At 51.8% G+C, this 22,980-nt stretch overlaps 1 protein-coding gene across 2 annotated transcripts in view; it reads right to left on the bottom strand.

The window, feature by feature from the left end:
- The window catches only part of CFAP73 (cilia and flagella associated protein 73), a 141,462-nt gene that overhangs the window by 85,434 nt on the left and 33,048 nt on the right, over window positions 1–22,980 (bottom strand). The gene's annotated exons all lie outside the window — the stretch shown is intronic.

The raw sequence follows: 22,980 nt of genomic DNA, 5'->3' as shown, positions 1-22,980 counted from the left end.
GCATGAAGGGCTGTGTGGTTTTTGCTGGTTTGTTGAGGAGTGTGATTCTGTATAAATGTCCACAAGTCTATGCCTTCCTGACCATCTGCTAATGCCTTCAGGTCCTAGCAGCTGCTTGTTCCTTGTGACAAAATCCTTGTCTCAAAGTCTCAGTGTTCAAAACACTTTGTTCATGTCTCCATGGCCCATTCCTGTCAACCTACCCCATCTTCCTTATCCCAAAGTCCATCTCTTCCTCTTCTAGTGTTTGGTTTTGTTAAATATTTGTATTGTGTTTTTTGTGCAACGTATGAAGATACAAGCGTGTACCATACGATGCTTCTACGAGGTCAGGGGGAGTAAAAGGGGTGCAGGGGGAGAGACCAGCGGAGAAACAGGGGTGAGGAAGCAGGCTATGAGACTAGACAAGGGGGGGCATATTATCAAGGACAGCGTTAAAAATTATCGCAGGTTTAGCAGCAGAAAACTGCAGTTAAAGCGGCGATAATGGGCTTGATAATATGCCCTTGAGAATTCCAATAGAAGTCCATGTTCTGGTGTCAACATGGGCTTCTATTGAAATTCTCTGGGGCATATTATCAAGCCCATTATCGCCGCTTTAGCGGCGGTTTTCTGCTGCTAAACCGGCGATAATTTTTAACGCTGTCCTTGATAATATGGTCCGGGGTTCGGTGCAATTGCCATCCCATGCTCGCATGACTGGACCCATAAAGATGGGCTAAGGAGCTGCGTCTTTGCCAGCTCTGGGCAGGGTTGAATTGTAATTGCAATTAGGCCCGGGTAGTCCCAAAAAAGTGGCCCACATTCGCAGATCATGCCCATTTATGAAACATCATTTAGCTAGTCTCATTGGACATATTTTTAGAGAAATGTTTGGTAACCTAATCTTTTTAAAGCCTATTTAATCAGTAAGATTGGTGAAAACGAGAAGCGCTGCATTTTGGCCATGGGGGGCGAGGTGAAATAAAAATGTCCCAAGGACCTCAATACCTGATCTGGCTAGGGGTGCCACTCGGCCGTTTTATTACCAACATAACCTGTATTTTAATATCCTGGCAGCTGCGAAAATTAAGAAAATCATCCAGTCTTTATTTTAAACTCTGATCAGTATGTATTTTAAACAGTCAGCGTAAGGTGAAGGCACTTTAAAATGTGTTCTTAAGGTGCTTTACTCATCCGTGACTAATAGCTAAACTAAACAAAGATAGAAAAGCCATGTTAAAATACAATATGGATATTTTTATATAAAGAGTGCTCTCTAATTACCATTCTCTGGCACTTGAAGAATCCGATATCATGAATAAATTGCAGTTTTTTTTCTAATTACTTTTTTTATAGTTTTATATAGGGTGAACTCGGCACTAGGCCACACGAGCAATTTACATGAGCACCTGTTACACTACACAAGATCAAATTAATTTTTACTTCAGGCGTTTGGAGCTTAAGGGCCTAATTATGATGTCAGGCAGAAAGCCATCCCACAGCTCGCTGGAGGCTTTCCGCATGACCTCATAGGTTTACGTCTGACTACTGCATGCCAACAGTGGCGGTCCGAGGGAAACCGGCGGGGGAATTCCGCTCTGCTTCCGACAGGGTCACAGAACCTGTCGGGGCAGCAGGCGGAAGAGTAATCCCATAATGACGGTGGAGCCAGCCTCGGTTCCGCCATAGGGATTACGATGTCGCTTTCCACCTGCCCTTTCATGGCGGTCCGTCCGCCATAAAAAGGCTGGGGAGAAGTGCCTTTGGGAGCCCCTAATAGCGCCCTCTTTACCCCCTGGCCCTCCGCTATGGGGCCCCCCCTGAACATCCCTGCACTGTGCGGCAGGCACCGTAATGTTGCCAGCCACATGGTGCAGGGATGTTTGAAAACATCCATTTTTTTTATTGCAGCTAGTGCTGCTGCCCTGTTCCGGCAGCAGCACAAGCTGCAATTGAAAAATGGGTGTTTCTGACCGTCCATAGTGTTGCAGTTAGCGCTCTAGCGTCCGACGCTAGAGCGCGCAGGTTACCAGTGTCATGCGTACGCCGCGAAGGTGGCGTACGCGGCGGTATAAATAAATGGGGGTGTGCCCCGTTGGGCACTCGCGCCGAGACGTAATAACGGTGTGTGGTCTCTGTCTGTTTGCTGCGCCGCCACTGCTAGGCCCGCGCCATGTACCCCTGCAACACTGGCGACGAGGCGGCCGGACCCGCCTCGTGGACCACACACAGCGCTGCCTCCTGTTGATCCGATCGCGGCAGTCCCGCGATTGAACGCCAGCCTCGCTCCGGCCTGTCACGCTGCTCGCCTGAGCCTGGGACACCACGTGCATGACGACACAGCTCACCCTGTCGGCGCCTTTGCCCTGCTACAGCCCCACACCGCACGGTGAGCAAGTGTGCACCAAGCATCGCAATCACTGAAAGGCGGACGAAGATTCCCGCATGTCATAACACAGCCCTGCTTCATGCCTGCATCCTCGTGCTACATCCTCTGTGCCAGCCCATACACAGGCCTCTGACGTCGCCTGGGTGTGCCCCTGCGTGGCCCTCGGTGCCATTCGCTGTACAGCCCTCACGCACCCGCCCAGCCACCCAGCGCCACTCTTCCACGGCAACACCATGGGGGATGACGTCCAACCGGCGCCGATCCACCCGTTCCACCCACTGACCGGTGTCCTACTGCCTTTCAGCGAGACCGCTGACCCCGCCACAGCCGCCCCACGCTGGCAGACGTGGATCGGTCGGCTCAACAACTATTTCATTGGCTCCAGGGAGACGGATGGCGCGGTGAAGCGGTCGCTCCTTCTTCACTACGCGGGGGAGGAAGTATACCTGTTGTTCAAGCACCTCCCTAACACCGGTAATGCAGACACCTACGACGCGGCCGTGACGGCCCTCAACACGCACTTTGACCCCCAGATGAATCCGGACTTCGAAAACTTCAAAATGCGTCAGGCAAAGCAGAAGGAGGGGGAGTCAGTGGATGCCTTTCATGCACGGCTGAGGGTGCTCGCAGACACTCATCTGGTCGGCGACCGGGCAAAAGAGGAGATCAGAGCGCAGCTCATCTATGGCATCCTTAGCAAGAAGCTGCGGCGCCTCATCCTCCGCCAACCAAACATTCCAATGGCTGATATCCTGGTGCTTGCACGGTCCCACGATCTGTCCGACGCACGTGCGGAAGAGATGGAACAAGCACTCACACGGAGCACGGGGCCAGGAGTGACCGTCAAGACAGAGCGCGCAGACGCAGTGCGGACGCACGAGAAGACGCGCCGACCGGCAGCCAGGAGGTCGCCCCCAACACAATGCGACTACTGCGGGTACGGAGAACACCCAGGCAAGACTTGCCCAGCAAAAGGAAAAACGTGCACCAACTGTGGCACCCTGAACCACTTTGCCTCCGTCTGCCGGAAGCGCGCCACACGGAAGGATCACCGGGGGAAGAGGCCCGCAAGAGGCATGGTGAGACAACTATCCCAGCTGTCCCTCTCCTCACGCACCGACGCTGGGCCCAGACACACGCAAGCCCTGCAGGAGGACGACTCGGAGTCTGACGATGGAGAGGAGACATACGTGGTCTCGTTCACCAGAGCCCTAAAAAGCACAAGACGACCACAACCTCGGTGCGACATCATGGTCGCAGGATCAAAAGTGAACGCCGTGATCGACACTGGGGCATCAGTCACCGTCATGGGGGTGCAGCAATACAACCGACTCCGACCGAAGCCAGAACTCAAGGCATTGAAGGGCCGAATATATGCCTATGGCAGTGATGTCCCCTGACCCCTCCTGGGTAAAATGACAGTACCGGTGGGAACAGAGGACGCCGAAATCACCATTGATGTACACATCATCAATCAAGAGGTAGACACGCTCCTGAGTGGACACGCCGCCGAGGACCTAGGGCTCCTAGTGTTCCTCCGGAAAGTTCAAGACAGTCAAACGGCCAACCTGCTGGACCAGTTCCCGGAACTATTCACCGGTCTAGGGAACATCAAACGCCCGCCGGTCAAACTGCACATCGACCACTCCGTCACGCCCACGGCACTGAAGCACAGACGGATTCCTTTTCATCTACGCCCTCTGGTGGAAGAAGAACTCAAGAAACTGGAAGAACAAGGGGTCATAGAAACAGTCACTGGACCCACCCCATGGGTGTCCCCGATGGTGATCGCGGAAAAGCCCCGTCAACCAGGCAAGATCCGGGTGTGTATTGATATGAGGCTCCCCAACAAAGCCATCAAGAGGGAGAGACACATCACGCCCACCATGGATGACATCATTGCGGACCTCAACGGGGCTCGGTGGTTCTCCAAACTGGACTTAAACGCCGGCTACCACCAGCTGACACTGGCCAGGGAGAGTAGGTACATCACCACCTTCAGTACACACCTTGGGCTGAGAAGATACCGACGGCTCAACTTTGGGATATCGTCTGCGGCAGAGATCTTCCAGAACACGATCAGGGCCATATTACAAGGCCTGCCTGGAGTCATGAATGTGAGTGACGACATACTGATCCACTCCACAACCGTAGATGAGCACTATCGGCGAGTCAGAGCCACGCTGACACGCCTCAAGGATTACGGAGTCACACTCCACAAGGACAAGTGTCAGCTGTTCCAGCAGCGGATCGAATTCTTCGGGTACACATTCACCAACAACAGCATTCAGGTTGACCCCCGAAAATCCCAAGCCATCAAAGACGCCCCAGCACCCGCGTCCGCCTCGGAGGTGCGCAGCTTCCTGGGGATGGCCACGTACTGCGGGCGGTTCATTCCGAACCTAGCGACGATTGCCGAGCCACTCCGACAACTCACGAAGAAGGAAGCACCGTGGCAGTGGGGGCCCCAGGAAGACACCGCATTCCAAGCCGTCAAAACTGCACTCCTCGACCAGGCCACCCTAGTCTATTTTGACCCAGCACGGAAGACGGAGCTGCTAGTCGACGCCAGCCCAGTGGGACTTGGGGCAGTCCTCACACAGGAACAAGAGGCGGGCGGTGGGCCACACTGGCCTACGCGGGCAAGGCGCTCACAGCGACCGAACAGAGGTATTCCCAGATCGAGCGGGAGGCACTGGCCATAAGATGGGGTTGTCGACATTTCCACCTGTACGTCTGTGGACACCCGTTCACGGTCGTGACGGAGCATCAGCCACTCGTACCCCTTTTTAAAGGGACAGCACCACACCCCCCGCCGCGAATAGAACGGTGGGCCATTGGACTACATCAGTACCACATGGACATAATCTACCGGGCTGGCGCAAAGAATCTGGCCGACTTCCTGTCAAGCCACCCAGACAAACGCGAGCCCATCCCGGCAGGGAAAGACGAAGAAGATGATGCTGAAGCACACCTAGATCTCATCGCCGCCCTAACCTGCCCCCAGGTACTGACACTCCAAGAGATTCTGCAAGCAGCGGAGCGGGACCCCGTAATGACCAAGACCAGGGAGGCCCTCCAACGAGGGTCGTGGACCAACTTCCTACAGTCTGCCAACACGTGGACCCAGGAAGAAAGGGCAGACCTGCAACAGGTCTGGCGCGTACGGAATGAGATCAGCGCCACCAGGGACGGGATAGTCCTGAGAGGGGCCAGGATCGTCGTGCCAACAACGCTATGCCGCCAGGCCACCCTCCTCGCCCACAAGGGACATCAAGGGACGGAGAGGATGAAGGCCAGAATGAGAGAAAAGGTGTGGTTCCCGGGATTGGACACTTTGGTAGAAGACATCGTAAGGAGTTGCCCGGCATGTCACATGATAGCGGACCTGAACCTCCAGCCCCCATCGTGACTGAAGAGCCAGGGAGACACCCCTGGGACAAAATCAGTGTAGACTTTGGGACCCTCCCCGATGGGAGAGTAACGCTGGTAGTGGTGGACAATTTCTCCAAATACCCCCTGGTGGAGGCGCTGCCATCCACCGCCTTCACGTTTGTAGGGCCAGCGCTGGAGAAGATATTCCACATGTTTGGGCGCCCCTCGGAACTAAAAAGCGACAATGGGCCACCATTTCAAGGCCACGAGTTTCGAGAATTCCTAGCACTCCAGGGCATACGACACCGGCGGATCACCCCGCAGTGGCCTCAAGCTAACGGTGAGATCGAACGCTTTATGAGGACACTAAACAAAATCCTACGAATTGCCGGCGCCGAACATCGGGACCCGGAGCGAGAGATCCAACGCTTCCTAGGGGAGTATCGAAGCACACCACACTGCTCCACCAAGCAAGCCCCCTGGGCTCTCATGCTAAAAGGGACACGCCGTGATGGTCTACCCACAGTCCCAGGGTGGGCCCCTCCACCATTTGAGGCAGAGCAAGCGCTGCGACGACGAGCACGCCGGAACCAGCAAGTGAGCCGGGCCAGAGGGAGTCGGGAGCGCGCCCTCGGGCCAGGGGACAATGTCCTCATAAAGAACCGAAGACCCGGGGGGAAGTTCAAGCCACGGTACGAGCCCGGGAGCTGGACGGTGGAACGCCGCCATGGGACCATGGTTACAGCCCGAAAGGGGAGCGAATCAGCCACCCGCAACATCTCATGGTTCAAACGGATCCCCACGGCCACAGAACACCAACAGGAGCCCGTAGGGGAGGATGAGGAGGACGCCGGGGTCCCCGAAAGAGAACTTGCGTCACCTCCGAACCGGCCAGAGTTGACAGCAGACCCGGACGGGCCCAGCTCCGAAGCTGACAGGGCGGAACGCGACTGCCCGTCAAACACCAACACCCGAGCGACGGCCAGGTATGGGCTGCGAGGGAATCCTCCACCGAGCAGCCGCCTCAAAGACTTTGCCTGCCAAGTAAGTGACTGAGTGGGGACTTCGAGTTCGAGTTTCATCATCCAAGTTGGAGAGGGATGTTGCAGTTAGAGCTCTAGCGTCCGACGCTAGAGCGCGCAGGTTACCAGTGTCATGCGTATGCCGCGACGGTGGCGTACGCGGCAGTATAAATAAATGGGGGTGTGCCCCGTTGGGCACTCGCGCCGAGACGTAATAACGGTGTGTGGTCTCTGTCTGTTTGCTGCGCCGCCACTGCTAGGCCCGCGCCATGTACCCCTGCAACACATAGGGGGGGGTTGCATCCTAATTCAGCAAGTGGAACCGCCGACACATAGTCTGGCAGTTCCGTACCGCTATGGTGTCAGTCGGATGATAGTCCGACCGACATCGTAATTTGGCCCCAAGTGGTTTACCCAGGATTACATTATGCTGAGCCGACGCAGAAACTGGAAGAGTTTCCCACTTCCAACATTGACAAGTTTGGCTGTAACGCCACCTCCTCTCTAGTTTAATAAAATAGGAACGAAGCAGAGGTCCTTAGGCACCGGCCCATCGCCCAATGCCCGACTGCTCCCCTTCCCAATCCGACATCGGGAAGCAGAAAAAAGGCTCACTGAACGCTTTAAAGAGGATTTTGGTGACACGCTGTGCGTACTGTGTTAGGGGGCAGCTAGGAGTGGGTAGAATTGTTGTCCAGCACCTCTCGGAAACGTAGCAATAAGGCATCCACATTGCCTTTCTTTCTCTTATTCTGGGTCAACATCTGATGATGAAAAATAAGTCTAAAAAAATGAGTGCAGGGTCCTTCAACTGCAACAACCTACATCAATTAAGCACTGACTGAGTTGGAATTGTTGCTTCATGGCCCGATTCCATGTCAATGGGGTATTTCCAGAGCCCCCAGAATTCTTCTCTGTGCAGAGAAGTGGCCTCCGCCCAAGACAAAAACACAGAGCAAAATGTACCTCAACCTTCTGTTTCTCAGAGTGCAGGAAGCAACCTAAGGCACAAGCCTCCCAGGAGTGGTGGAGAGGCCCTGAGCAGTCCATCTGTGCAAGTTGAGTAGTCACCTCTACTCAATACTGCGATAATGAGCCATATGTCCACAACATGTGGTGTCGGCAAGACTTTAAGTGGGCCGGGTCCTGCCGGTGATTAACACCGGAGGCAGCTTTAAAAACAAGCATTGGCATAGCCAATAGGTCTCGCCTTTGGGACCTTATAAGTGTTTAGCCATGCAACAGTTAATGTTGTTGCACCAAGGATATAGTGCTGCATAACTAAATACTTATAAGGTTCCAAAACCGAGACCTATTGGCTATGCCAATGCTTATGTTTTTTTAAGGCACGGGAGATTAAGTGAATTGCCCAGAACCACTGGCTGTTTTGCCTACCGAAGACACAAACCTCGTTCCTCCAGTCGCAAAGTCGACAGCTCTGCCAATAGTGACACATCACCTGCTGTGATGAGTGCTTCACAAGTGCACTGTGTCTGCACTAACAGGCAAGGAGTTCAAAGTCAGGTTATAGCACTCAAGTCTGGTACACCCTGGACCACCTCACGTCTGCCTGTGGTCTACATAAAAAGCCTCACGTGTGACTCAGTGTGCACTAGCGTTACAACAAACAAATGATGGACGGAATGCTGACAATGCATACATTCTCCCCCAGTCAAGAGATCTGGGTTAAATCCATCGTTCTTTTGCCCACTACACCACCCCAGTTCAGACATGGCCATATGCAAATCAGTCTTGACCCTGTGCCTCATGGGAACAGTCCAGCCCGAACTGCCAAGCCATGTCTTCCCTGGACCGGAATCAAGCATCCTAGGACCGGTTTCTGGCTATCAGCCGTCATCAGCCAGGATAGCTTGACTCCAGTGGCGTAGTGAGCACGGGTCCCACGTCTGGGAATACCCATCCCACTTAGGGCGAAAAGCGTTACAACAAACAAATGATGGACGGAATGCTGACAATGCATACATTCTCCCCCAGTCAAGAGATCTGGGTTAAATCCATCGTTCTTTTGCCCACTACACCACCCCAGTTCAGACATGGCCATATGCAAATCAGTCTTGACCCTGTGCCTCATGGGAACAGTCCAGCCCGAACTGCCAAGCCATGTCTTCCCTGGACCGGAATCAAGCATCCTAGGACCGGTTTCTGGCTATCAGCCGTCATCAGCCAGGATAGCTTGACTCCAGTGGCGTAGTGAGCACGGGTCCCACGTCTGGGAATACCCATCCCACTTAGGGCGAAAAGCGTTACAACAAACAAATGATGGACGGAATGCTGACAATGCATACATTCTCCCCCAGTCAAGAGATCTGGGTTAAATCCATCGTTCTTTTGCCCACTACACCACCCCAGTTCAGACATGGCCATATGCAAATCAGTCTTGACCCTGTGCCTCATGGGAACAGTCCAGCCCGAACTGCCAAGCCATGTCTTCCCTGGACCGGAATCAAGCATCCTAGGACCGGTTTCTGGCTATCAGCCGTCATCAGCCAGGATAGCTTGACTCCAGTGGCGTAGTGAGCACGGGTCCCACGTCTGGGAATACCCATCCCACTTAGGGCGAAAAGCGTTACAACAAACAAATGATGGACGGAATGCTGACAATGCATACATTCTCCCCCAGTCAAGAGATCTGGGTTAAATCCATCGTTCTTTTGCCCACTACACCACCCCAGTTCAGACATGGCCATATGCAAATCAGTCTTGACCCTGTGCCTCATGGGAACAGTCCAGCCCGAACTGCCAAGCCATGTCTTCCCTGGACCGGAATCAAGCATCCTAGGATCGGTTTCTGGCTATCAGCCGTCATCAGCCAGGATAGCTTGACTCCAGTGGCGTAGTGAGCACGGGTCCCACGTCTGGGAATACCCATCCCACTTAGGGCAAAAAGCGTTACAACAAACAAATGATGGACGGAATGCTGACAATGCATACATTCTCCCCCCGTCAAGAGATCTGGGTTAAATCCATCGTTCTTTTGCCCACTACACCACCCCAGTTCAGACATGGCCATATGCAAATCAGTCTTGACCCTGTGCCTCATGGGAACAGTCCAGCCCGAACTGCCAAGCCATGTCTTCCCTGGACCGGAATCAAGCATCCTAGGACCGGTTTCTGGCTATCAGCCGTCATCAGCCAGGATAGCTTGACTCCAGTGGCGTAGTGAGCACGGGTCCCACGTCTGGGAATACCCATCCCACTTAGGGCGAAAAGCGTTACAACAAACAAATGATGGACGGAATGCTGACAATGCATACATTCTCCCCCAGTCAAGAGATCTGGGTTAAATCCATCGTTCTTTTGCCCACTACACCACCCCAGTTCAGACATGGCCATATGCAAATCAGTCTTGACCCTGTGCCTCATGGGAACAGTCCAGCCCGAACTGCCAAGCCATGTCTTCCCTGGACCGGAATCAAGCATCCTAGGACCGGTTTCTGGCTATCAGCCGTCATCAGCCAGGATAGCTTGACTCCAGTGGCGTAGTGAGCACGGGTCCCACGTCTGGGAATACCCATCCCACTTAGGGCGAAAAGCGTTACAACAAACAAATGATGGACGGAATGCTGACAATGCATACATTCTCCCCCAGTCAAGAGATCTGGGTTAAATCCATCGTTCTTTTGCCCACTACACCACCCCAGTTCAGACATGGCCATATGCAAATCAGTCTTGACCCTGTGCCTCATGGGAACAGTCCAGCCCGAACTGCCAAGCCATGTCTTCCCTGGACCGGAATCAAGCATCCTAGGACCGGTTTCTGGCTATCAGCCGTCATCAGCCAGGATAGCTTGACTCCAGTGGCGTAGTGAGCACGGGTCCCACGTCTGGGAATACCCATCCCACTTAGGGCGAAAAGCGTTACAACAAACAAATGATGGACGGAATGCTGACAATGCATACATTCTCCCCCAGTCAAGAGATCTGGGTTAAATCCATCGTTCTTTTGCCCACTACACCACCCCAGTTCAGACATGGCCATATGCAAATCAGTCTTGACCCTGTGCCTCATGGGAACAGTCCAGCCCGAACTGCCAAGCCATGTCTTCCCTGGACCGGAATCAAGCATCCTAGGACCGGTTTCTGGCTATCAGCCGTCATCAGCCAGGATAGCTTGACTCCAGTGGCGTAGTGAGCACGGGTCCCACGTCTGGGAATACCCATCCCACTTAGGGCGAAAAGCGTTACAACAAACAAATGATGGACGGAATGCTGACAATGCATACATTCTCCCCCAGTCAAGAGATCTGGGTTAAATCCATCGTTCTTTTGCCCACTACACCACCCCAGTTCAGACATGGCCATATGCAAATCAGTCTTGACCCTGTGCCTCATGGGAACAGTCCAGCCCGAACTGCCAAGCCATGTCTTCCCTGGACCGGAATCAAGCATCCTAGGACCGGTTTCTGGCTATCAGCCGTCATCAGCCAGGATAGCTTGACTCCAGTGGCGTAGTGAGCACGGGTCCCACGTCTGGGAATACCCATCCCACTTAGGGCGAAAAGCGTTACAACAAACAAATGATGGACGGAATGCTGACAATGCATACATTCTCCCCCAGTCAAGAGATCTGGGTTAAATCCATCGTTCTTTTGCCCACTACACCACCCCAGTTCAGACATGGCCATATGCAAATCAGTCTTGACCCTGTGCCTCATGGGAACAGTCCAGCCCGAACTGCCAAGCCATGTCTTCCCTGGACCGGAATCAAGCATCCTAGGACCGGTTTCTGGCTATCAGCCGTCATCAGCCAGGATAGCTTGACTCCAGTGGCGTAGTGAGCACGGGTCCCACGTCTGGGAATACCCATCCCACTTAGGGCGAAAAGCGTTACAACAAACAAATGATGGACGGAATGCTGACAATGCATACATTCTCCCCCAGTCAAGAGATCTGGGTTAAATCCATTGTTCTTTTGCCCACTACACCACCCCAGTTCAGACATGGCCATATGCAAATCAGTCTTGACCCTGTGCCTCATGGGAACAGTCCAGCCCGAACTGCCAAGCCATGTCTTCCCTGGACCGGAATCAAGCATCCTAGGACCGGTTTCTGGCTATCAGCCGTCATCAGCCAGGATAGCTTGACTCCAGTGGCGTAGTGAGCACGGGTCCCACGTCTGGGAATACCCATCCCACTTAGGGCGAAAAGCGTTACAACAAACAAATGATGGACGGAATGCTGACAATGCATACATTCTCCCCCAGTCAAGAGATCTGGGTTAAATCCATCGTTCTTTTGCCCACTACACCACCCCAGTTCAGACATGGCCATATGCAAATCAGTCTTGACCCTGTGCCTCATGGGAACAGTCCAGCCCGAACTGCCAAGCCATGTCTTCCCTGGACCGGAATCAAGCATCCTAGGACCGGTTTCTGGCTATCAGCCGTCATCAGCCAGGATAGCTTGACTCCAGTGGCGTAGTGAGCACGGGTCCCACGTCTGGGAATACCCATCCCACTTAGGGCGAAAAGCGTTACAACAAACAAATGATGGACGGAATGCTGACAATGCATACATTCTCCCCCAGTCAAGAGATCTGGGTTAAATCCATCGTTCTTTTGCCCACTACACCACCCCACTTCAGACATGGCCATATGCAAATCAGTCTTGACCCTGTGCCTCATGGGAACAGTCCAGCCCGAACTGCCAAGCCATGTCTTCCCTGGACCGGAATTAAGCATCCTAGGACCGGTTTCAGGCTATCAGCCGTCATCAGCCAGGATAGCTTGACTCCAGTGGCGTAGTGAGCACGGGTCCCACGTCTGGGAATACCCATCCCACTTAGGGCGAAAAGCGTTACAAGAAACAAATGATGGACGGAATGCTGACAATGCATACATTCTCCCCCAGTCAAGAGATCTGGGTTAAATCCATCGTTCTTTTGCCCACTACACCACCCCAGTTCAGACATGGCCATATGCAAATCAGTCTTGACCCTGTGCCTCATGGGAACAGTCCAGCCCGAACTGCCAAGCCATGTCTTCCCTGGACCGGAATCAAGCATCCTAGGACCGGTTTCTGGCTATCAGCCATCATCAGCCAGGATAGCTTGACTCCAGTGGCGTAGTGAGCACGGGTCCCACGTCTGGGAATACCCATCCCACTTAGGGCGAAAAGCGTTACAACAAACAAATGATGGACGGAATGCTGACAATGCATACATTCTCCCCCAGTCAAGAGATCTGGGTTAAATCCATCGTTCTTTTGCCCACTACACCACCCCAGTTCAGACATGGCCATATGCAAATCAGTCTTGACCCTGTGCCTCATGGGAACAGTCCAGCCCGAACTGCCAAGCCATGTCTTCCCTGGACCGGAATCAAGCATCCTAGGACCGGTTTCTGGCTATCAGCCGTCATCAGCCAGGATAGCTTGACTCCAGTGGCGTAGTGAGCACGGGTCCCACGTCTGGGAATACCCATCCCACTTAGGGCGAAAAGCGTTACAACAAACAAATGATGGACGGAATGCTGACAATGCATACATTCTCCCCCAGTCAAGAGATCTGGGTTAAATCCATCGTTCTTCTGCCCACTACACCACCCCAGTTCCGACATGGCCATATGCAAATCAGTCTTGACCCTGTGCCTCATGGGAACAGTCCAGCCCGAACTGCCAAGCCATGTCTTCCCTGGACCGGAATCAAGCATCCTAGGACCGGTTTCTGGCTATCAGCCGTCATCAGCCAGGATAGCTTGACTCCAGTGGCGTAGTGAGCACGGGTCCCACGTCTGGGAATACCCATCCCACTTAGGGCAAAAAGCGTTACAACAAACAAATGATGGACGGAATGCTGACAATGCATACATTCTCCCCCAGTCAAGAGATCTGGGTTAAATCCATCGTTCTTTTGCCCACTACACCACCCCAGTTCAGACATGGCCATATGCAAATCAGTCTTGACCCTGTGCCTCATGGGAACAGTCCAGCCCGAACTGCCAAGCCATGTCTTCCCTGGACCGGAATCAAGCATCCTAGGACCGGTTTCTGGCTATCAGCCGTCATCAGCCAGGATAGCTTGACTCCAGTGGCGTAGTGAGCACGGGTCCCACGTCTGGGAATACCCATCCCACTTAGGGCGAAAAGCGTTACAACAAACAAATGATGGACGGAATGCTGACAATGCATACATTCTCCCCCAGTCAAGAGATCTGGGTTAAATCCATCGTTCTTTTGCCCACTACACCACCCCAGTTCAGACATGGCCATATGCAAATCAGTCTTGACCCTGTGCCTCATGGGAACAGTCCAGCCCGAACTGCCAAGCCATGTCTTCCCTGGACCGGAATCAAACATCCTAGGACCGGTTTCTGGCTATCAGCCAGGATAGCTTGACTCCAGTGGCGTAGTGAGCACGGGTCCCACGTCTGGGAATACCCATCCCACTTAGGGCGAAAAGCGTTACAAGAAACAAATGATGGACGGAATGCTGACAATGCATACATTCTCCCCCAGTCAAGAGATCTGGGTTAAATCCATTGTTCTTTTGCCCACTACACCACCCCAGTTCAGACATGGCCATATGCAAATCAGTCTTGACCCTGTGCCTCATGGGAACAGTCCAGCCCGAACTGCCAAGCCATGTCTTCCCTGGACCGGAATCAAGCATCCTAGGACCGGTTTCTGGCTATCAGCCGTCATCAGCCAGGATAGCTTGACTCCAGTGTCGTAGTGAGCACGGGTCCCACGTCTGGGAATACCCATCCCACTTAGGGCGAAAAGCGTTACAAAAAACAAATGATGGACGGAATGCTGACAATGCATACATTCTCCCCCAGTCAAGAGATCTGGGTTAAATCCATCGTTCTTTTGCCCACTACACCACCCCAGTTCAGACATGGCCATATGCAAATCAGTCTTGACCCTGTGCCTCATGGGAACAGTCCAGCCCGAACTGCCAAGCCATGTCTTCCCTGGACCGGAATTAAGCATCCTAGGACCGGTTTCAGGCTATCAGCCGTCATCAGCCAGGATAGCTTGACTCCAGTGGCGTAGTGAGCACGGGTCCCACGTCTGGGAATACCCATCCCACTTAGGGCGAAAAGCGTTACAACAAACAAATGATGGACGGAATGCTGACAATGCATACATTCTCCCCCAGTCAAGAGATCTGGGTTAAATCCATCGTTCTTTTGCCCACTACACCACCCCAGTTCAGACATGGCCATATGCAAATCAGTCTTGACCCTGTGCCTCATGGGAACAGTCCAGCCCGAACTGCCAAGCCATGTCTTCCCTGGACCGGAATCAAGCATCCTAGGACCGGTTTCTGGCTATCAGCCATCATCAGCCAGGATAGCTTGACTCCAGTGGCGTAGTGAGCACGGGTCCCACGTCTGGGAATACCCATCCCACTTAGGGCGAAAAGCGTTACAACAAACAAATGATGGACGGAATGCTGACAATGCATACATTCTCCCCCAGTCAAGAGATCTGGGTTAAATCCATCGTTCTTTTGCCCACTACACCACCCCAGTTCAGACATGGCCATATGCAAATCAGTCTTGACCCTGTGCCTCATGGGAACAGTCCAGCCCGAACTGCCAAGCCATGTCTTCCCTGGACCGGAATCAAGCATCCTAGGACCGGTTTCTGGCTATCAGCCGTCATCAGCCAGGATAGCTTGACTCCAGTGGCGTAGTGAGCACGGGTCCCACGTCTGGGAATACCCATCCCACTTAGGGCGAAAAGCGTTACAACAAACAAATGATGGACGGAATGCTGACAATGCATACATTCTCCCCCAGTCAAGAGATCTGGGTTAAATCCATCGTTCTTCTGCCCACTACACCACCCCAGTTCCGACATGGCCATATGCAAATCAGTCTTGACCCTGTGCCTCATGGGAACAGTCCAGCCCGAACTGCCAAGCCATGTCTTCCCTGGACCGGAATCAAGCATCCTAGGACCGGTTTCTGGCTATCAGCCGTCATCAGCCAGGATAGCTTGACTCCAGTGGCGTAGTGAGCACGGGTCCCACGTCTGGGAATACCCATCCCACTTAGGGCAAAAAGCGTTACAACAAACAAATGATGGACGGAATGCTGACAATGCATACATTCTCCCCCAGTCAAGAGATCTGGGTTAAATCCATCGTTCTTTTGCCCACTACACCACCCCAGTTCAGACATGGCCATATGCAAATCAGTCTTGACCCTGTGCCTCATGGGAACAGTCCAGCCCGAACTGCCAAGCCATGTCTTCCCTGGACCGGAATCAAGCATCCTAGGACCGGTTTCTGGCTATCAGCCGTCATCAGCCAGGATAGCTTGACTCCAGTGGCGTAGTGAGCACGGGTCCCACGTCTGGGAATACCCATCCCACTTAGGGCGAAAAGCGTTACAACAAACAAATGATGGACGGAATGCTGACAATGCATACATTCTCCCCCAGTCAAGAGATCTGGGTTAAATCCATCGTTCTTTTGCCCACTACACCACCCCAGTTCAGACATGGCCATATGCAAATCAGTCTTGACCCTGTGCCTCATGGGAACAGTCCAGCCCGAACTGCCAAGCCATGTCTTCCCTGGACCGGAATCAAACATCCTAGGACCGGTTTCTGGCTATCAGCCAGGATAGCTTGACTCCAGTGGCGTAGTGAGCACGGGTCCCACGTCTGGGAATACCCATCCCACTTAGGGCGAAAAGCGTTACAAGAAACAAATGATGGACGGAATGCTGACAATGCATACATTCTCCCCCAGTCAAGAGATCTGGGTTAAATCCATCGTTCTTTTGCCCACTACACCACCCCAGTTCAGACATGGCCATATGCAAATCAGTCTTGACCCTGTGCCTCATGGGAACAGTCCAGCCCGAACTGCCAAGCCATGTCTTCCCTGGACCGGAATCAAGCATCCTAGGACCGGTTTCTGGCTATCAGCCGTCATCAGCCAGGATAGCTTGACTCCAGTGGCGTAGTGAGCACGGGTCCCACGTCTGGGAATACCCATCCCACTTAGGGCGAAAAGCGTTACAATAAACAAATGATGGACGGAATGCTGACAATGCATACATTCTCCCCCAGTCAAGAGATCTGGGTTAAATCCATCGTTCTTTTGCCCACTACACCACCCCAGTTCAGACATGGCCATATGCAAATCAGTCTTGACCCTGTGCCTCATGGGAACAGTCCAGCCCGAACTGCCAAGCCATGTCTTCCCTGGACCGGAATCAAGCATCCTAGGACCGGTTTCTGGCTATCAGCCGTCATCAGCCAGGATAGCTTGACTCCAGTGTCGTAGTGAGCACGGGTCCCACGTCTGGGAATACCCATCCCACTTAGGGCGAAAAGCGTTACAAAAAACAAATGATGGACGGAATGCTGACAATGCATACATTCTCCCCCAGTCAAGAGATCTGGGTTAAATCCATCGTTCTTTTGCCCACTACACCACCCCAGTTCAGACATGGCCATATGCAAATCAGTCTTGACCCTGTGCCTCATGGGAACAGTCCAGCCCGAACTGCCAAGCCATGTCTTCCCTGGACCGGAATCAAGCATCCTAGGACCGGTTTCTTAACCACACTCAGTGTGGGAGGGTATGCTCAGACGTGAGTCCCTTGCTCATTGCACCATCAGGATTCAGGCAAGCCGGGCCGACGAAGGCTGTGATGCCAGAAACCGGTCCCCGGAAGCTTGTTTCCTTCCCAGTATAAGAATTGGCTTGGTAGTTTGGTTTGCCCTGTTCCCATCATGCACTGGGACAGGCACAGACTAATTTGCATGTAGCCAGGTTCTGAGCTGGGATGGTGCAGTGAGCTAAAAAACGGTGATGGATTAAAACCATGATCTCTTGACTTGGTAAGAGTATTCTGCATCATTCAGAAACTCTGTCCATCACCACCCCCTTTTTCCCAAATCGTTTTTTAACCACACTCTGTGTGGGAGGGTATGCTCAGACGTGAGTCCCTTGCTCATTGCACCATCAGGATTCAGACAAGCCGGGCCGACGAAGGCTGTGATGCCAGAAACCGGTCCCCGGAAGCTTGTTTCCTTCCCAGTATAAGAATTGGCTTGGTAGTTTGGTTTGCCCTGTTCCCATCATGCACTGGGACAGGCACAGACTAATTTGCATGTAGCCAGGTTCTGAGCTGGGATGGTGCAGTGAGCTAAAAAACGGTGATGGATTAAAACCATGATCTCTTGACTTGGTAAGAGTATTCTGCATCATTCAGAAACTCTGTCCATCACCACCCCCTTTTTCCCAAATCGTTTTTTAACCACACTCAGTGTGGGAGGGTATGCTCAGACGTGAGTCCCTTGCTCATTGCACCATCAGGATTCAGGCAAGCCGGGCCGATGAAGGCTGTGATGCCAGAAACCGGTCCCCGGAAGCTTGTTTCCTTCCCAGTATAAGAATTGGCTTGGTAGTTTGGTTTGCCCTGTTCCCATCATGCACTGGGACAGGCACAGACTAATTTGCATGTAGCCAGGTTCTGAGCTGGGATGGTGCAGTGAGCTAAAAAACGGTGATGGATTAAAACCATGATCTCTTGACTTGGTAAGAGTATTCTGCATCATTCAGAAACTCTGTCCATCACCACCCCCTTTTTCCCAAATCGTTTTTTAACCACACTCAGTGTGGGAGGGTATGCTCAGACGTGAGTCCCTTGCTCATTGCACCATCAGGATTCAGGCAAGCCGGGCCGACGAAGGCTGTGATGCCAGAAACCGGTCCCCGGAAGCTTGTTTCCTTCCCAGTATAAGAATTGGCTTGGTAGTTTGGTTTGCCCTGTTCCCATCATGCACTGGGACAGGCACAGACTAATTTGCATGTAGCCAGGTTCTGAGCTGGGATGGTGCAGTGAGCTAAAAAACGGTGATGGATTAAAACCATGATCTCTTGACTTGGTAAGAGTATTCTGCATCATTCAGAAACTCTGTCCATCACCACCCCCTTTTTCCAAATCAGTGTGCAGTAGAGCAACTCACATCTTCCCTGTTGCACACTAAAAAACTTCAGGTGTTAGAACTCACCAAACTACAATTTACAACAAAAAACAGGTTATTAATTACATAGGCGAAACCAAATTCATTTACCAGTGCTTGTTGTAGGTGTTGCCTAGGCAATCTATACCCATCACACATTACAATCTTTATCTCAGATGCACTGTATACTGAAATAAATATTTTACTTTGCTTTTTCACTGCAAGTTTACTCATGACTCAAAATCCAAACCAAATCAATTGTCTGAAAATACTCGTTGTCTTCTTACTTTTTGAAAACACGCCACTAGTCAAATCTGGATTAACCACTAGATGGCAGGAGTGTGTAAAGCAAATTAATCTATACACCACTGAATGAATGAATGATTCTGTATTTGTGTGATTAATAAAAACCAATACAAAAGGGCGGTCAATATAAAAAGAGAATTAAAATAGAATAATATATATACACGTCTTATTCCTAAAACCTCCTTTGGTGTTTTTGTTTTATAAAATGCAATTAATAATGGTCCTTTAATACGCCAAAGCAAACTTTCAATGGGAGCCAGACTGGGTAGGCCCCTCATCCAGATAATTCCCACGCGGTGCCAAAGTTGACCTGTCCATACGAGCTGTGCGGGCGTGATAGATGAACTTGGCAAAGTTGGCCATATGCTTCACTGTGTCCAGCAAATATAACTGTTAAACAGCCTCATTTGCCGTCCGCGTGCCCAGTTGGAGGAGAATGGGCCTTACATGGATTCGGCGGACTGGCAGGAAGGTAGGACAGCATAGCAAGATGTGAGTCAGTGATTTCCGCTTGTAATAGGCGGCACTCCGTAATGGCCGGTCTTACTTTCACTGAAGGGTACAGATATTTTAGGGGACGTGGATGTAGTCTGGCTGCAAGAGTCCTATGGAGGGCTTGCCTCCCCACCGGCTGTGTAAGATGGGGTTAATGGCCATTTGATGTGTGAGGGGAGCTTTGGGTCTCAAGAAAGCCTCTAGCTGTCAGAGCTTCGATGTCCAATATATGAGAGCATGATCTTACTTGCTTTTTTATTGATGTTTTAATGGTGGTGTACTTAATTATATTGGGATCCCAATTCTCTATGGTTAGTTTGAAAAGTTCTTTGGCTGAGGCAAGGCCAGCTGCCCACGGGTTGCCAGGTTGTTGAAAACTTTTGTTTATAACAGTCTTCATTGAATTTTCTGGTGCCACAGTTGTTAAATAAAAGTATTTTGCCAAAGTCGCCAGTTCTTCCAAAGATTGTCGATTAAGTTTGAATTCCACAAGGGTGGCGTGGATGCAGGAGGCCGGCCAGTGGTCCAAGTGTTTGAGATGCAGTTGCTGAGCAAAGCTTCCCCATTGCAGTGGGGCCGGCAGGGTAATGGTGTCCACTAGCTGAGAATAAGATGACGGGTTGGACAATCCAGCCCGGGCCCGCTTACCGGCACTACCTCGCAGACAGCTACGCCTGTAGCACGAGTAGCCGGGGGTCCCAGGGGGGCCCCCGCTCCAGTAAGCACAGCAGGAAACTCAGGTGATCAGGGACAGCATATGGAGATCATAAGTCCAGTGGAGTGTATTCCAAGGGGGGAAGGCACAAGGGCTGTCATCTCGGCGGATCGCAGCCTCCAGCAGCCCAACGGCGTTCATGCTCCGCTACAAGGGAGTGGGAGAAGTCTGTGGTGAGAGGAGCAAGGAGGTGATGCTGCCAGGTCAGGGGTCACGCTGCTCAAAAAGGAGGGTCCAGAAGGACTACGGTCCACAGCACTAACGGCTGGCAGCCGAAGTGGGACCAGCAATAAACAGCCCACAGGCCGGTCATTCCGCAGGTTGTGCAGGGCCCAGGGGTGCCCAAAATGGCACTGTGTTTAGTACGTCTTCTCCCCAGTGGCGGCCTGCACGTATCGGAGTCGGCAGGGCAAGTGGCAGGGGGTGGGGGTAACAGGGTGTAAAAAAATTAAAATAAACTTACCTTATAGTCCCGTCTCTCCTATGTCTCTCCTCCGTGTTGGGCCGGAACTGGAAGCACTCGGGCTCCCCTAAACCAATCACAACACTGCAGTGCTTACGAGGCCTCGCCCTTCGTCTGTCTTAGCCCAGCCCCAGACGAGGAGAAAGTCAGGATAAGGGCATCTCAGTCGAACATCCCAGTCAGGAGTGCGCCACTGTAGGCAGGATGGCGGCACACACGCTGCCAGGATAACTCTGGATATTAAGGCATTCAAGCGGAGCCGGGAGACTACGCGTCTACCATCTTAACTCGTGTATCGACGCCCCCCTGCTTTTCTCTTCTAGTGTTTGTATCTACCTGTCAACAAATTACTTGTTGCCTATCCCTCTGTTTGTCTTTCCTGTCCCTGAGTTGCAGAGTTTCTTCTCAAGTGGAGAAGTGTGGTGCAGAGGCCAGGGCAGCTGACGTCGTAGCACAGGGCTCACGGTTCGATCCCCGGCTCCGGCGGCAGCTCAGCTCAGCACCATGTGACTCTGGGCAATAGCTCACTTAGGGCCATATGTAGGTAGCCTAACATTTACCACTTCATAAATACCGAATTTTACCGATTCGGTATTTATGAAGTGGTAAATGATATGTAGGTAATCCATCGGTAATATTTACCGATTCGGAATGGGTCGGTAATTTAGAATCGGTATTTACCGATTCGGTAATGGTAACTGGCTTCCCATTGATTCCTATGGGCCAGGAGGCCCATAGGAATCAATGGGAAGCCAGTTACCATTACCGAATCGGTAAATACCGATTCGGTAATGGGGGGAGCACAATCAAGGGTGGCAGGGTGTCACAGTGACACCCTGTTGCACCCCTGATTCCTGCATGTGTGCACATGTGGCACACATACATGCCCTAAGGGCATGTATGTCTGCCACATTGCACACTTCAAAGTGCAAAGAAATGCTTTTTTCCAGCTATTCGTCATTTACCACCAACTTTTAGTTGGTGGTAAATAACGAATCCCCACAACAACCACACACTCCCCCTACATATCATTTCAGGATTTGGTATTTACCGAATCGGTAAAATTACCGATTCGGTAATTTTACCGATTCGGTAAATTACCGAATCCTGAAATGTGCCCCCTACATACCAAAAGCCTGAATACCGGTCGGTAACGGGATAATTACCGAAAATCGGCCGTTACAGACCGGTATTGGGCTTCCTACATATGGCCCTTAATTTCCACAACGGCCCTCAGCGCCTTGAGACCTGTAAGGGTGAGTAGTTCGCGCTTTACAAATACGGATTTACATTTAAGATATCTGAATCTTCCTGTAACACTCTTCGCAGGTCGTTTCTCCCGTGTTTCACAACTTCTCATCTGAAGTACATGGTGGTGTCACCCTGCCACTGTGTCTCTCAGTACTTCATTCTAAAATACTTGTGTTGGGATAGAAGTCTTCTGTATGGCTATGAAAAGCTCTGCTACCCTTTTCTGTTCATTTTGTGCTCTGCTTTATGTCCTCCTGAGTCGACTCAATAACTTGCATGCTCACTGTAAATGTTCCACGGAAAAGAAAAGCTCTTCTGGAAAGAAGTATGGCAAAGTTCACCCCAACCATTGCGAAGAGTTACTCCCTCCATGCATTAGGCTTTGAGCTCACTGGTAGTGAACTATGGGTGTACATGCCTTTTTTCCTACACTCTTTAATGTGGCGGCCAACTACTGACTCTCTAGAGTAAGGGTCCGCCCACTGCCCTATAACTAGTGTTTTGGCCTTTCTTCCTACACGTAACATGTGTGTTGATTGGCATGAATGTTTCAGGGACGCTCCTACTGTCATTTATTCTGTAAACTGTGTTTGATTAACAATATATGCTGCTCCCCTGTCCTGTATTGTGCAGTTGCAGCCCAGCAAGCAGAACTGTCTCTTGATGAGTCTGGCTCTTACCACAAATGACCTTGAGTGGTTCTGACCTGCCTGAACTATGCTACCATCCTAGAAAAGCCATGCCTAAATCAGAAGTAAACCCAAGGTTGCTCAACCTTCTGAATGGTGGAAGATTTTGAACTTTAAATTAAGTTCACACTTAAGTTGGCTTTGGCTTCGCATGAGATCCTTGTAGCCCACCTGACCAGAGTCTTTGATGGAACACAATATCATCATGTGTAGTTGAGGATCTGCAAAGATGCTTTCACACCAAGTATATGATGAGCCAACTCTCCCGGCATTCAATATTGTCAGTATATGCACCCTCACCACAACAAGCCCAAAAAGAGCATAGAGATTTTCCTCTT

This window comes from Triturus cristatus, chromosome 11, assembly GCF_964204655.1.
Source record: "Triturus cristatus chromosome 11, aTriCri1.1, whole genome shotgun sequence".
NCBI classification, from domain to species: Eukaryota; Metazoa; Chordata; class Amphibia; order Caudata; family Salamandridae; genus Triturus; species Triturus cristatus.
The sequence above is the reverse complement of the archived record's forward strand: the minus strand, read 5'-3'. Positions and strand labels throughout refer to the sequence as shown.